Source organism: Hevea brasiliensis, chromosome 6 (genome assembly GCF_030052815.1).
Source record: "Hevea brasiliensis isolate MT/VB/25A 57/8 chromosome 6, ASM3005281v1, whole genome shotgun sequence".
Lineage (NCBI taxonomy): Eukaryota > Viridiplantae > Streptophyta > Magnoliopsida > Malpighiales > Euphorbiaceae > Hevea > Hevea brasiliensis.
Window position 1 is genome coordinate 104262350 of NC_079498.1, and position 15167 is coordinate 104277516.

The window sequence follows — 15167 nt, forward strand, 5'->3', positions numbered from 1 at the left end:
GGAGGTTTCTTATATAGATCTTCCATGTGAGAACGATTTGAGCGTTGAAGTCGTAGCGCGTGGGACATGATCCACTCTATTGTCGTTTCCCTTATTGTCGAGTTGGGTTCATTAGGTGAGGACCATCTAATTAATCAGACAAAAGCATGTTGAATTGTAGAATTTTTTTTTTTATCAAGGAATTGTTGATTATATATTGAGCCTTCTAGAATTAATATTATGTTCCCATTACAAAATTTTATAATATGTAGACCTACACCCAAAAAAATAAATAAATAAAACTTAAAAAAAAGTAAAATAAAATAAATAAAGACCTCGACCAAGACCATAAATAAATAAATTGTTACAATAATTTTTTATAATTAAAGTACAGCTTATAGATTAGATGGAGAGACTAATTTCAGCAATTGACCTAGTCCAAATTGTCTTAGTTCTACACAAATGTAAATAATAGTCAAAGAAAACTTAAAATATGATTATATGGAAAGTATGTTTGACACAAAAATGCGTACACGAATGTGATATGTTGAACCAACAGGTCAGTATGAATGGTAAAAAAAAAAAAAATTTATGTGTAGACTTAGTACAATTTTAAGGTTTTGGATAATTGAATGATTGAAAATTCAATTACATCAGAAGAAATACTAAGGCCAAACCAAATCTAGATAATTAAAGCATGAGCCACGGGTGACCGAAGATGCACTGGGCAAAAAAATTAATTAGCCATCAAGTGATATCCATTTCTTCTTTTATTTTTTTTTTAAATATATACATTTTTTTTTTTTTTTTACATAGCTAGGATAGGGTCCTAAGGATATAGAATTGCTAAAAAGTATTACAGAAATATCGCTTTTATCTGTGTAAATTGCAGAAGCAATTAAACCTGGAAATTGCTTTTGACTGGATAATTTTTTTCAGACTCACCATCAAGAGACTCCACTATATTCAATACTCATGCAGCATGTGGCACAAGGGGGTTTTAAATGTAACTATGGATTTTCAGGCAATAGCTTCCACTACTTAGCTACCCATTAGCTAAGATCTTGAACTACGGATGATTCTGGATAATTAGAATCTCATGAGTTCTCAGACTGAATTTAATTATTCTAGTCCCTTTTCATAATTAGAAGTAAACTTTGCAGCATTGTTTCTACTTTGCAATTTTTTCATTCAAGGAATGATGAAATAGAAACGCAAAGACGATGAAGGTAAGCTAAGGGATGATGAAGATAAACAAAATTCTGCTTTCTTATTTTTGCTCAGTCTCATGCTGCTGGTTATGATTTGTCTGGGCAAATTACCAAGAGGGTATAATTGAAAAAAAAAATTATCAAAAAGATGTGGGATAGAAACTATTTACCAAAAGGGCTAGGATTTGGTGATTTCGAAAAGAGAGAGTGGCAGACTCTACTCGTATTAGCGTCTACGTGTTTGAAAAAATTAAATAACTATCCATTGGACTAAAGTATAAAAAAAATAATTAAAAAATTGTGTGGTAGCAAGTGGCTGTCCATGCCTGTTCCTGTCCTGCATCGCTGTCCGTGTCGATCCTGAAGTATTGTGTGGCGTGCATCTTGGCAGATGGATGCTAGTGTTGATAGCAACTTGCTGAGTGGCTGACAAGATTCCTTCCTCGCATGGCATGCCTAGTAGTGCATGTGAAATTCTTCCTTGGTAGCTAGATTGAGTCATGGGTAGCGTCTAGCTGCCTAATTTTCCTCCAGACGCTATAATTTAAATGCACTCCAAAGCTCTTCCATTTGCTCTTCAGCAATAGCAAAACAAATTACAGCACTTCTTTGATTTCTCTCTCTCTCTCAGTTGCTGTGGAGAAATTTTGAGTAAAAGAATTCTAGCACTTCTTTATTTTACTCCCTTGAGAAACCTTTGGTCATACAATGCATATGAGATACAAAAATAAAGAGAAACGAGGGAAAGCGATGGTTGTTAAATAAAGCAATGAAAGCTAATCGTGTGTTCACCTCGAGGAAGGATGAGCAGAAGATATAACCCTAAAATGGGTGAAAGACATGATATGCTCATTAGAAACACAATGAATAAGGATATAGTGTGCAAGCGAGTATTCTTTACGTTATTGAGTCCATAAGGGGTGGTCTACGAGAGTGTAGTACACCAATTGAGGATTATCAATATAAAGGATGCTAATGTGGACAAAGCTTAGTGCAAAATTGGCAAATGACATTCGTCGAGCAAGTAACATCATTTGAGACTTTGGTCAGTAAAAAATGAGATGATCGATATTGAGAAAACTTTGGGAAATATGGGGCAAATGGTATTCCCAAAACCATTGACATGGTGAATGACCCCTGTCAGGTGATGAGATACAATACTCGGGATTGCTTATAAGACTGTGAAAGTCTTTGAGAGAGAAGGGGGTGGGGAGGGGGTTCGATGAGTAAGCCCCAATGATTGATAAGTTGGTTACCAATTGTTAATAGACTGTGAAAATTTTTAAGAGATATGGGGTGTGTTATCCCCAAGAGTTATGGAATTGCTGGCTTGTCTCATAAAGATGGTGTCTGACCCTAGTTCGCTTAAGAGTCGGAATAACTAGGAGCTACTTATTAGCTATGAAAGCTTTCAAAATATTGTGGGATGGAATACCTTAATGGATTGCTAAGCCTGTGAAGTATTTTATGTGGGTAAAGAGATGAGAAATTTGAGATGGCTTAACAGTTTTGAAAACCTTCAGAGTGATGGGTTGAAATACCCTAATTGATATTGAGACGGTTATTTTCTCCTCTGGAGAACAACCATCGTTGTTGGCTACTATAACCTTCAAATGAAGGATGAGACATGTACTGAGTCCCTTGAGATAAGAACATTGCTATTTTATGAATAACATAAAATGTGAAACTATTGCTAAAGTGCAACTTAAGATGAGACCCTCATTGAGTCCCATTGATGGTAAGTTCGGATTATGCATGGATTCTATTGAATCCCATTTATTTACGAGGCAATATTTGCTAAGGGCCGCAGAAGCTAAAATCAGTTATGAGATGAATTCGGAAAAGGGATAAGTGGATCCTAAATCATGTTATGTAGAAATGGAATTGGCTTACGATAAGCCTAGAAAGGGTAAGAAACCCAAATATAAATTTGGATGTAATGTGTTAGCTTATGGTAACACAAGAAGGGCAGAGGCCCAATCGTGCATACTAGCACTATGAAGTTGCATTGGCAAACGATAGCATGAATATTCATATAAACTCGAAGTCTCGGATGCCTAGTACTGGTAACTAGGTCATAATGCGGATGGTGGTAGATATACGATGAGAGCTTACCAACACAACCGTGAAATAGAACCTTATCGTGAGATGGTGGTTGTGAGAGCCACATGGTGATAAAAGTGGTGATACCATGCATAGGGGGCTACACGCCTCATTAGATGTAATCTTTTAAGGAGAGGGTAATGACCCCATGTTGAATGGGTGTGCTAATATAGCTTGAGGCCTCCTTTGATACCTATGAAGTGAGAATACATAGAAAAGGTTAAGCACTTGTCAAGTGAAATCGAGTTATGGGCAAACAATTGATCTTGGGTCACAATTGTGATGATAGTGGTGTTAAATAGAGTTCTAGACATCTGTGGAGATCTAAACAATTGTGATGGCCAAGCATTTAGATTGTGATAATAAGATGAGCTTGATGACTGTGGCAGTCATGTATATGTGTTTTTCACCGAGGAAACTAAAAAATGAAAAGCATGAGGGATGAGAGAAGTCCCTCGATGCAATCTTGTGAAAATTTTACAAGTGAAGAGTGTAATCATAAGCAACATGGTATCCCTTTGAGTTGTCAACCACATCCCAATTGGAAGATGAGAACTAGCCAAAAGGTGGAGACCTCAAGAGAACTTGAATGCAAAGCTCACTTGTTATGCTCAAGAGGAATTAAAACCAAGCAGGAAAACAACAAAGTGAGCAGAAGCAATTGGTAGCTGAAAATTATTTACCGTCGAAAGGCAGTAGCATCAAGAGATGGATATACGAATAATTGTTGTGCACTAAGAAATAGAGCAAGCCTAACTTGAGCAACGAGTCCCACGAGCATAATACAAGTCCCAGAGGAGAACACGGTGATACACAAAATGGGCAATGTGTAAGTTTCTCTGTTCATTTACATAATAACTATATTGTTCATTACTGGCAATAATAATATGATATCATAGCTCCAAAATTGGATACCATTACTTCCGTATGCTTGAGTTCATGTATAACACTATTGTTTTGTATTGTGATTATTTTGTGAGGTGCTCATGGTGATGCAACCATAATGCAAAGCCCCGAGAATAACTTGGCGAAGGCCCGATGATATTCATGCAGAAACATGTTAATCACAATACGAAGAAATGAAAGATCAGAGGAACCATCACAAAATTAACCATAGAGAATTAAATGGGGGAGTATGCAGATGATTGAACAGATCCATCAAAGTGAGAACTCAATGGACTACTACAACACAATGACAACTGTAGTCGACAGGGTCGTCAACTGTCTAAGTGGGGGAGAATGTCACAAGGAAGAATATGGTACTTCCATCATCAATCGAGTGGGGGAGCTAGGCCACAATCATAACATGATGATGATACGAAGAATGTGTATAAAGACACACACAAGTTGATATGAAGATACATAAGAGAATCATGGGATTTATATGTGAGGAATAGACATGATGAATGACATGAGCAGGCACAAGATGTTCAGGAGAGCTTTGTTCAACAGGAGGTAAAAGATGACAGGAGGTGTTCGGGGCAAATCGATGAGGACATCAATTGTCTAAGTGGGGCAGAATGTAAGGGGGACAGCCCATTACCCCACGAAGATTGGCCAAACCCAGCCAAGTTGTAGGCCTATGAGATAGTTAAAGGGTACAATTGATGAGAAAGAGAAGTTTGTTAGACACTTTTATAAATATGGAAAAGTATAAGGGGGTGTGACAATTAGGACATATTGATGTCTGCTCCTGTCAGGTGCCACTTTGTCCCAAATGCTCTTAAGGGGGGTGTGACTAGTTGGCCACTGGTGAGTACAATCGGGCCTAGCTAGTTGTTATAATTGGCGTAAAGCTCTCCACCATCCCCAGGGTCACTGGCGCAAGGGCATGACTTTAAGTGAGCTCCCTATGTACTCATTATACTAGGCAGCGGGCATCGTGCTCTAGTGAGAGAGGAGCTCGGTGTCTCCATGAAGAAGGAGCTTTATGGACACTATAAGGCCGAGGGGCTTATAGTGCGCGAATCTCCTAGGCCTGAGGTTTTTATCTAGGGCCGATGATGCTACTTGGTATAGGGGAACAAATATTATATATTGGCTTGGGTTCAGCCATATGGTTGGATGATACTTATAGCCTTGCTATCGGTAGATGCTTGTGAATATACACAATGAGGGGTGACATCATACTACAAGGAATATTAACACTCAATTACCAGGGTAGATACATGAAAGACCCTCGATAATAATATTTGAGATCCACTATAAAGGGAAAAGTCCTTGAATACGAGTTGGCTAGCCTAGATTGGGTGGAAGTCTAGGCGCCGTACGGGACTACTGTCAAGGCAAAGAAGTGGCCCCGTGACAGTTGGCTTTTACCTAACTAGGTTATACATAAAGACAAATGACTCATTTGACTAAGATTAATTATACAAAGGACTCATTTGACTAAAATTAATTACACAGACACATATTTTTCCTTAGCTTTGTGACAGCAGTCTCTTGCGGCGCCTAGACTTCCACCCAATCTAGGTCAGCCAACTCGTATTCAAGGACTTTTCCCTTTATAGTGGATCTCAAATATTCTTATCGAGGGTCTTCCACGTATCTAGCCTGGTAACTGAGTGTTAATATTCTTTGTAGTACGATGTCGCCCCTCATCGTGTACATCCACAATCATCTACCAATAGCAAGGCTATAAGTATCATCTGGCCGTATGGCTGAACTCAAGCCAATGTATCATATTTGTTCCCCTATACCGAGTAGCATCGTTGGCCCTAGATAGAAACCTCGGGCCTAGGAGATTCGCACACTACAAGCCCCTCGGCCTTGTAGTGTCCATAAAGCTTCTCCTTCATGGAGACACCGAGCTCCTCTCTCATTAGAGCACGATGCTCACCGCCTAGTACAATGAGTACGTAGGGAGATCACTTAGAGTCACGCCCTCGCACTAGTGACCTCGGGGATGGTAGAGAGCTTTACACCAACTATAGCAACTAGCTGGGCCGATTGTGCTCACCAGTGGCCAACTAGTTACACCCCCCTAAAGAGCATTTGGGATAAAGTGGCACCTGGCAGGAGGAGACATGAATATGTCTCGACTGTTACACCCCCTTATACTTTTCCATATTTATAAAAGTGTCTACTAAACTTCTCTTTCTCATCAATTGTACCCTTTAACTATCTCATAGGCCTACAGCTTGGTTGGGTTTGGTCAATCTTCATGGGGTAACGAGCTATGCCCCTTACATTCTCCCCCACTTAGACAATCGATGTGTCACACCCCGGCTTAGGGGGCCTCAGCTCAAGCCCCTCTATGGGTGGCCTTCTTGCCAGCGTACCCTTCTAGAGGCCGGGCCTGCAACTCAAATCAGTACTGTCCGCTTTGGTGGAGTTAATCCCTTGGCCCTGCAGAGCTAGGATTCGAACCCATATCACCTCACGGTTTTACTCGCCTCTTACCAATTGAGCTGCATTGTCACACCCCGGCAGGCTCCCACTCAAGCCTCTATGGTGGCCTTCTTGCAGAGGTGCCCTTCTAGAGGACTGCGACTCACAATGCTCGCTTTGTGGAATTAATCCCTCGCCTGCAGTTAGGATTCAACCCTTATCACTCAGCAGCTTAGCCTCTCACCAATTGAGTCACTCAATGGGTGAGAGGCGAAGCAAAACCCGTGAGTGATAAGGGTTCGAATCCTAGCTCTGCAGGGCAAAGGGATTAATTCCACAAAGCGACAAGACCTTGTGAGTCGCAGTCCGCCTCTGTAAGGGCACTGCAAGAAGGCAACCCTGAAGGGCCTTGAGCTGGGGCCCCCTAAGCCGGGGTGTGACACGATGTCCTCATCAATTTGCCCCGAACACCTCCTGTCATCTTTTACCTCCTGTTGAACAAAGCTCTCCCGAACATCTTGTGCCTCCTCATGTTATTCATCATGTCTAGTCCTCACATATAAATCCCATGATTCTCTTATGTATCTTCATATCAACTTGTGTGTGTCTTTATACACATTCTTCACATCATCATCATGTTATGATTGTGGCCTAGCTGCCCCGCTCGATTGATGATGGAAGTACCATATTCTTCCTTGTGACATTACCATATTCTTCCTTATGACATTGTTCTCCTTGTTTGAAGTTTCAGAAGAATTTATAAAATAGAAGGAGCTGCTCCTGCCATCCTGTGCCGAATCCCATGCTGAATTTTCTCATTCGGTACCTCTGTGGAAAAACAGAAAGAAAAGTGTAAAATTATATTTGTGATATTTTTTATTAATCATGTTATATAAAAATTTTATAATATAAATTGCTATAATATAATTTTTTTTTCACACTCTAACAATCTCTCTCTCTCTCTCTTTGCCTACAGATAAAGTAAAGTGCATTGCACTTTGAGGTAATTTTTATTTTGAGATAATTTTTTTTTAATTATTATTTATGTTATATAAAAATTTTATAATATAAATTGTTATAATATAATTTTTTAAAACACTCTAACAATCTTTCTCTCTTTCTACCTATAAATAAAATAAGGTGCTGTGCATTTTGGGATAATTTTTGTATTGAGATAATTTTTTTATTACTGATGTTATGCAAAAATTTTAATATAAATTGCTATAGTATAATTTTTGTTCACACTCCAATGATCTCTCTCTCTCTCTCTCTCTCTCTCTCTCTCTCTCTCTGCCCGTAGAGAAAGTAATAATATAATAATATATTGAGAATTAAACAACATAATTAAATTTTTGTAATAGTATAAATTTATTTCATGTTTATTTTAAATACTCTAAAAAATAATATATTATTTTTCTTAAAAAAATATATTATCTATATTTTACCTAATTACTTTTACCAAAAAATATAACACACATTAAAAAAAATCATCTTAAAATTTTTTTTTTGACTTATTATACTTTTAATATTTTTTCATTATTTACAACTAAAAAAACTACATTTTATATTATTTTCATATAATTTTTTTCCCTTAAAAAACTTTTGAATATATATTCAAATTAATAATAATTTTTTTTTCTTATTCTCTTTTGAACTATTTTATTACCTTGCTTACACATACAATCATTTTCTATACCTAATAATTTTTTTCTAATTTAAATTTACAGCATAGTATCTAATTTTCACAAATAATAATTTTTATTTTTACATTTTTACTAATATAAATTCTTTGTCACTACCTAAATTATGGGCCGGACTGGCACTAGGACTTGAGTTAGCATAAGACTCCCGAAACCCGTAGTAAGCCTAACTAAACTCTAGCCCATCAATACGCCCATATCAAGCCCAATTTCAAGTGACCAACTAGAGAGAGTCTGGCCATAAAATGGACTACCCAATGGGAAGCTATTAACTCACCCGACCTGTGATCTCAGTAAAATACATTTTGGGAGCTCAGCCTATCCTCAATTATCCATAACTCAAAAATAAAATTAACGGGAGCACAGCTCCCTCAAACATCATAAGTAACTAACCACACAATTATACTTACATAAAGTTTATAAATTACAATCCCCGAATTAATAAATATTACAGTCTAGCTAAATATTATAGTTCTACACATGCGGAGGTCTAGAAGTTATATTTAATAGTATAGAACATAAAATTAATAATAAGTAGACCTGCGAAGAATGAAAGCAGGTTAGACACAAGGAAAAGCTCTCCTGTAACCTAGAAAGATAGTGAGCATTTGACTCAGAGAGTAAATATTTATTGTATATATAATTTTTATAACTATCTAATTTTAATGTATCCTTGAAAATAAAATGCATCATCTTCATACAAGTCAATCATATACAGTCACGTCAAAGATAATCTAGAGCACTCACTCACCCGTGTCAAATCCATACTCACACATATATATATATGGGGAGCTGATCCCCTACCCAGCTTGCTTAGTTCCAACCTATGCCAACGAGATTAACTCAAAGCTGAACTTTCTCTTATTATCCAGATGCGAGGGCCAGCGAGATCAACTTAAAGCCATGCCCACCCCGACTTATCCATAATAAGGATTGGGTCCTAGCGAGTCAAGCTCTAGCTGCGTCTACCCTTCCTACCCATATCCACATACACTACATACATACCCACTCACACACACAGCTCCAGATTATCAGAACACAACAACCAAAACAGTATCATCAAGTATAAATGCAAAACGAGGCATGCCTAATATATATATATATATATATATAAGTGATGCATGAGCATGTCAGAAATATAATAATATTAAAATTAAAAATAAAATAAATATCTACTCACAACACTTTAAAGGTTACTGCTGTAGCTAGGCAGAAGAAAAAGGTTGTCTCAGCTCACCTATATAATATTTCAAAATTTATTAATAAACAACTTGAAATAAAGCTGTAGAGAATTAAAAGACAGCCCTAAGGTTTTGTCGAAAATCTGACAGAGTTTTTCCTATATCTAGGATCTATCCGTCCTGCAAAAATGTTCAAGTAACACTTCTAATTCTCAATTTCTCACAAATACAACACATCAATAATACATGGCTCCTCCTGAGCCCTCAAAATCAGTCAAAACTCACAATTTGAAAAAATTATATTTTAGTCCCTGGAGCTAACATTTTAGCAAAAACCACCTAAACGAGCTTTAAAAATTCTACAATTTTGCCCCGTGGTCCTTAGTAATATTAGTAAGCTAATACAAAAGGAATTATAATTTTCTAACTTACCATGAATATTTTATAGATTTTTAATCTAATTTAGGCACTCAATAATTAAAAAAAACTTAGATTTCGGGTTTACCTATGCCAATTCTGACACTTGGGACGTATTCGAGGTGTTTGAAAATGGTGGAGTAGCCTATAATCTCTACTCGGTTTGGAAGTTTTTTTAGCTGCTTGTCTGTCCGGCTCGAAATTTGCAAACCCAAACAACTATCGAATTTCCACAAAACGAGGGTACCTACGCGAAGCCCATAATACTAGGAGTTAGAAAAAAATATTTACGGAATTAATTAAGCTCAAATGAAGCTCGAAAAAATACTGCAAAGGTCGCGAGACCCGCCAAAATTTTGGTGTCAAAAAATTTTGAAATTTATATTCTCATGAAGCTTTCATCATGAACAGTACGCGCATACTCTCGTATTTCCTGTAGGGTTTCCAGTTTGGAAAAAATTTAGCTCAAAAGTCGAAATGGGCTAAAACTTCCTGAGTAAAAATTGGATAAAATACTTTATGAAAATTTGTGTTTTTAGTGTCTATGAAAAGCTCTCAACAAGTAGAAGGTATTTGGGACAAAACTCGGTCCGATTGATAGCCGGATCGACCGAATTTTAGCTGGGAAGGTGAAACGGCACGCTGCATGAAGGGAAGGATTGAAGCTCGATTTTTCGGCCACTGGAGCTACGGTGACGAGCTAGGGTGGATGGGGAGGTGGTTGGCCGGCCATGGGAGGAGGGAGAAGAAAGAGACGAGAGGGAGAAGGAAGAGGGTCGGGCGCGACATGGGGAAAGAAGAGGGAAAAAGAAAAGGCCAGTCAACTTGGTTCGGTTCGATTCAATCGGTCCGATTCAAGATACCCATAATTGAATTTTTACTTTGCCCTGGGACAAAAAACGAGACCCAAAAATTTCAAAAAATTTTCAGAAAACTCAAAAAAATTTTAAAGTCCAAATATATTTTCAGTTTGCCACGTGATCTTTAAAATTAATCTTTAAAAATTAACAAAGTTTATTGACTTTGAAAAATCAAATCTGATTTCTAAAATTCAAAAAATTTCAAATAAATTCCCAAAATTTTAATAAAATAAAATATTAATATTTACACATAAAATAAGTATTTTAAAAATTAGAGGTGTTACATTCTTCTCCCCTTACAGAAAATTCATCTTCAAATTTTACACAACGTAGAATAAAAGAACAGAATTACACATTGAACAAATAAGGGTACTTGCTACGCATGTCCCGCTCTGACTCCCAGGTGCATTCTTCCACTGATTGGCTCATCCACGAAACCTTAACCATAGGGATCTATTTTGACCTTAGCTGCCTCACCTAGTAGTCCACTATCGCTATTGGTTGCTCCTCGAAAGTCAAGTTGTCATTCAACTCCAATGTATCTGGTTGCAGCCATGGGTAGGACCAGGTATGTATTTTCTGAATATAGAAATGTCAAACACAGTGTGGACATGAGAAAGATTGGGTGGTAACTCTAACCAATAGGCCATGGCTCCAACTCTATCAATAATATCGAAAGGCCCTATGTATCGGGTTGCTAGCTTACCTTTCTTCCCGAATCTCATAAGTCACTTCATCGAAGAGACCTTCAAAAATACATAATCACTTATTGCAAACTCAACATCCCTCCGCCTAAGATTTGCATAGCTCTTCTATCTACTAAAAGTAGTCTTCAAGTGTCCCCTGATCCTAGGAACCATTTCTGAGTTGTACTGCACCAGATCTAGGTCATGCACTTTTGTTTCACCCACTTTTGTCCAACACAAAGGAGATCTATACCTCCTGCCATACAGTGCTTCATAGGGTGCCATCCCGATACTGGAATGATAGCTGTTATTGTAGGCAAACTCCACCAAAGGTAGCTAATCATCCCATTGACATCCAAAATCTACGACACACATCTGGAGCATGACTTCTAGTGTCTGAATTATCCTTTCAAATTGCCTATCTATCTGAGGGTGAAAGGAGGTACTAAAGTTTAACTGTGTGCCAAGTGCCTCCTATAGCTTTCTCCAAAACTAAGAAGTGAACTAGTGTCCCCTGTCAGATATTATGGAAACAGGAACTCCATGTAATTTGACTATCTCATTAATATACAGCCTGGCATACTGGGCAACAGAGTACAGGTAAGAAATGAGTTGACTTGGTCAAATAATCCACTATCACCCATATTGAATCATATCCACGTGTGGTACGAGATAACCCGGTTATGAAATCAATTGCAATCATTTTCCACTTCCATTCCGAAATAGGCATCTCCTGTAACTTCCTTGATGGCATATGCCACCACATTCACCTAACCAGGATGGTATTGGATGGTGCAGTCATAATCCTTCAGAAGCTCCATCCATCTCCTTTGCCTCAAATTTAAATCCGTTTGTTGGAAAATATACTTCAAGCTCTTATGGTCAATGTATATCTCACACACTTTGTCATACAGATAGTGTCTCCAGATCTTTAATGCAAACACTACAGCCACCATTTTCAAATCATGGGTGGGTTAGTTCTGCTCGTACCTCTTCATCTGTCTTGAAGCATAAGCCACCACTTTCCCATGCTTCATCAAAACACATTCCAAACCGATTCTGGAGGCATCACAGTACACAGTATACCCTTCACTACTCACTGGTAATGTCAACACAGGGGTTGTAGTTAGACATTCCTTAAGCTTTTGGAAACTCTCCATTCCTTAAGCTTCTGGAAACTCTCCTCACACTCATCGGTCCAGATGAACGGGACATTCTTCCAAGTTAGTTTAGTTAGGGGAGCCGCTATCCTAGAGAAATTCTGCACAAAATGTTTATAATAACCTGCCAGGCCTAGAAAACTCTACACTTCAGTGATTGTTGTAAGCCTAAGCTAATCAGTTACCGCCTCAATTTTCTTAGGATCTACTTGAATACCTTCACTAAAAATCACGTGTCCCAAGAATGAGATGCTTTCTAGCCTAAATTCACATTTTGAAAATTTTGCATACAACTGGTGCTCCCTCAAAGTCTGCATCACCATCCTCAAATGCCACACATGTTCTTCCTCAGTCTGAGAATATACAAGAATATCATCTATGAATATGATGAAAAAATGGTCCAGGAACGGCTTGAACACCCTGTTTATCATGTCCATGAAGGCCGCTAGTGCATTAGTGAGTCCAAAAGACATCACCAAGAACTCATAATGACTATATCTTGTCCTAAATGCTGTCTTAGGCACATCCTCACCCAGGATTCTCAGCTAATGATAACCTGACCTGAGGTCTATTTTGGAGAAGTACCTCGCTCCTTGTAACTGGTCGAATAGGTCATCAATCCGAAGGAGTGGATATTTATTCTTGATGGTTACCTTATTCAGCTGCCTGTAATCAATGCATAATTTTAGAGACCCATCCTTCTTCTTCACAAACAGAACAAAAGCACCCCAAGGTGAATTGCTTGGACATATGAAACCCTTATCCAGAAGCTCCTGTAGCTGCTCCTTTAGCTCCTTCAATTCTGCTGGTGCCATCCTATAAGGTGGCATAGAAATGGAATTTGTACCCAGCACAATATCTATGCAGAATTCTATTTCCCTTTCTTGGGGCAACTCTTGAAGCTCCTCAGGAAAAATATCCATTAACTCTCGGATAACAGAAACATCTTCCATGCCTATACCTTTAGTAGATGTGTCCCTTACTGGTGCTAAATAACCTTGGCATCCATGCCTCATCTTCCTAGCACCAATGGCTGACACTAGGTTGTATGAAACCACACTTCTGTTACCATTAAAACCGAACTCTTCTACTCTCAATATGTGAAAATACACCTTTTTATTTCTGCAATCTAGGGTGGCATAATGAGTTGATAGCCAATCCATTTCTAAGATTACATCAAAGTCTATTACTGGTAGAGGAACTAGGTCTGCCGATAGGATCTTCCCATCTATAACCACTGGGCTACTTGAAAAAACCATGTATACATCTATGTTGTCACTAACAAGGGTAGTTACAGATAAGGGACACTCTAATGTTGTAAGATTTCTATCCAACCTTAGGGCAAATACAGGGAAATAAATGAGTGAGTAGCACCTGGATCTATTAAGACACGTGCCTCAAAAGAATATATCGGAAGAATACATGCCATAACTGCATTTAAAGCCTGGGCGTCTTGGTGTGTTAGGGTGAAAACCCAAGCTTATCCTCTATTTTGCACTGCAAAACCCTGATAGTAACTCCTACCTCCTGATCTGCCTCCAAATCCACGTCCTCCTTGTCCATGGCCCTGCTGGCCACTGTACTAGTTGCCTGCCATGCTGGATGTGCCAGGGTACATCTGTGGGGCATATTACCAATAGAACCTTGTGACTCCATCACGTGCTCACTGAACATGGGGCATTCCCTGGCAAAGTGACCCTGCTAGCCACATCTAAAGCATCCACCAAAGCTCATAAAACAAATCCTAGAGTGAATTTTACCACATTGTGTGTATGGCACCAAAGAGGAACCTGAACCAGACCTAGAACTGTTGTAGCCTGAACTCTAACTACTGCTTGAGCCATACCTTGGCCTGAATCCCCTGGCTTTATGTTTGTGGCCTGCTTTCTTACTACCTCTCATCCTTCCACTATAGTGGCTTTGGTTGCCACCCATATTGCTCATCTGTGGCATACCGGACAACCTTTTAGCTCGGTTTTTCTTTGCTCTGCTTCCTTCATCTCCTATGTAACTAATTTCAATTTATCTGGCTCTATCCACCACTACATCAAAAGATTAATCAGATAACATGGCCAGGTTTACATACTTTCTGTCTAGCCCCTTTAGGAATTTCTTCTTTACCTTCACACTTTTGTAGCCACTGCTGTTTAGGCATACCTACTCAGTTCCAAGAATTCTTAAGCATATTCATATATGAATCTGTCATTCTGCCATAAGGCCTCAAAGGCTCACTGCTTTTGGTCTCTGAAGCTTTTTGGTATAAATCTATTAATGAATAGTTCCACAAACTGGGTCCATAATAGGCCTTCAATGCGAGGGAGCACATAATCAGTCATTCACTATCTAAGCAAGAGTCCTCACACATGCTGCATGCATTCAATTTATCTCCTATCAATTAGTTATGGCTCCACCCTTGCTTGTTTGCATGAATCTAGAATTCTGTAGACATCATCAATCACATCATAGGTACCAGGCACTAACTTCTTAAAATTGATTATTTGTTTAGAAAGTTCTGCTCTCGATGTGGTGGGCTGCTGTTG

At 38.5% G+C, this 15167-nt stretch overlaps 1 protein-coding gene across 2 annotated transcripts in view; it reads left to right on the forward strand.

Annotated features, from left to right (window-relative positions):
• The window catches only part of LOC110664105 (proline-rich receptor-like protein kinase PERK3), a 95683-nt gene that overhangs the window by 49866 nt on the left and 30650 nt on the right, over positions 1-15167 (forward strand). The window lies entirely within an intron of this gene.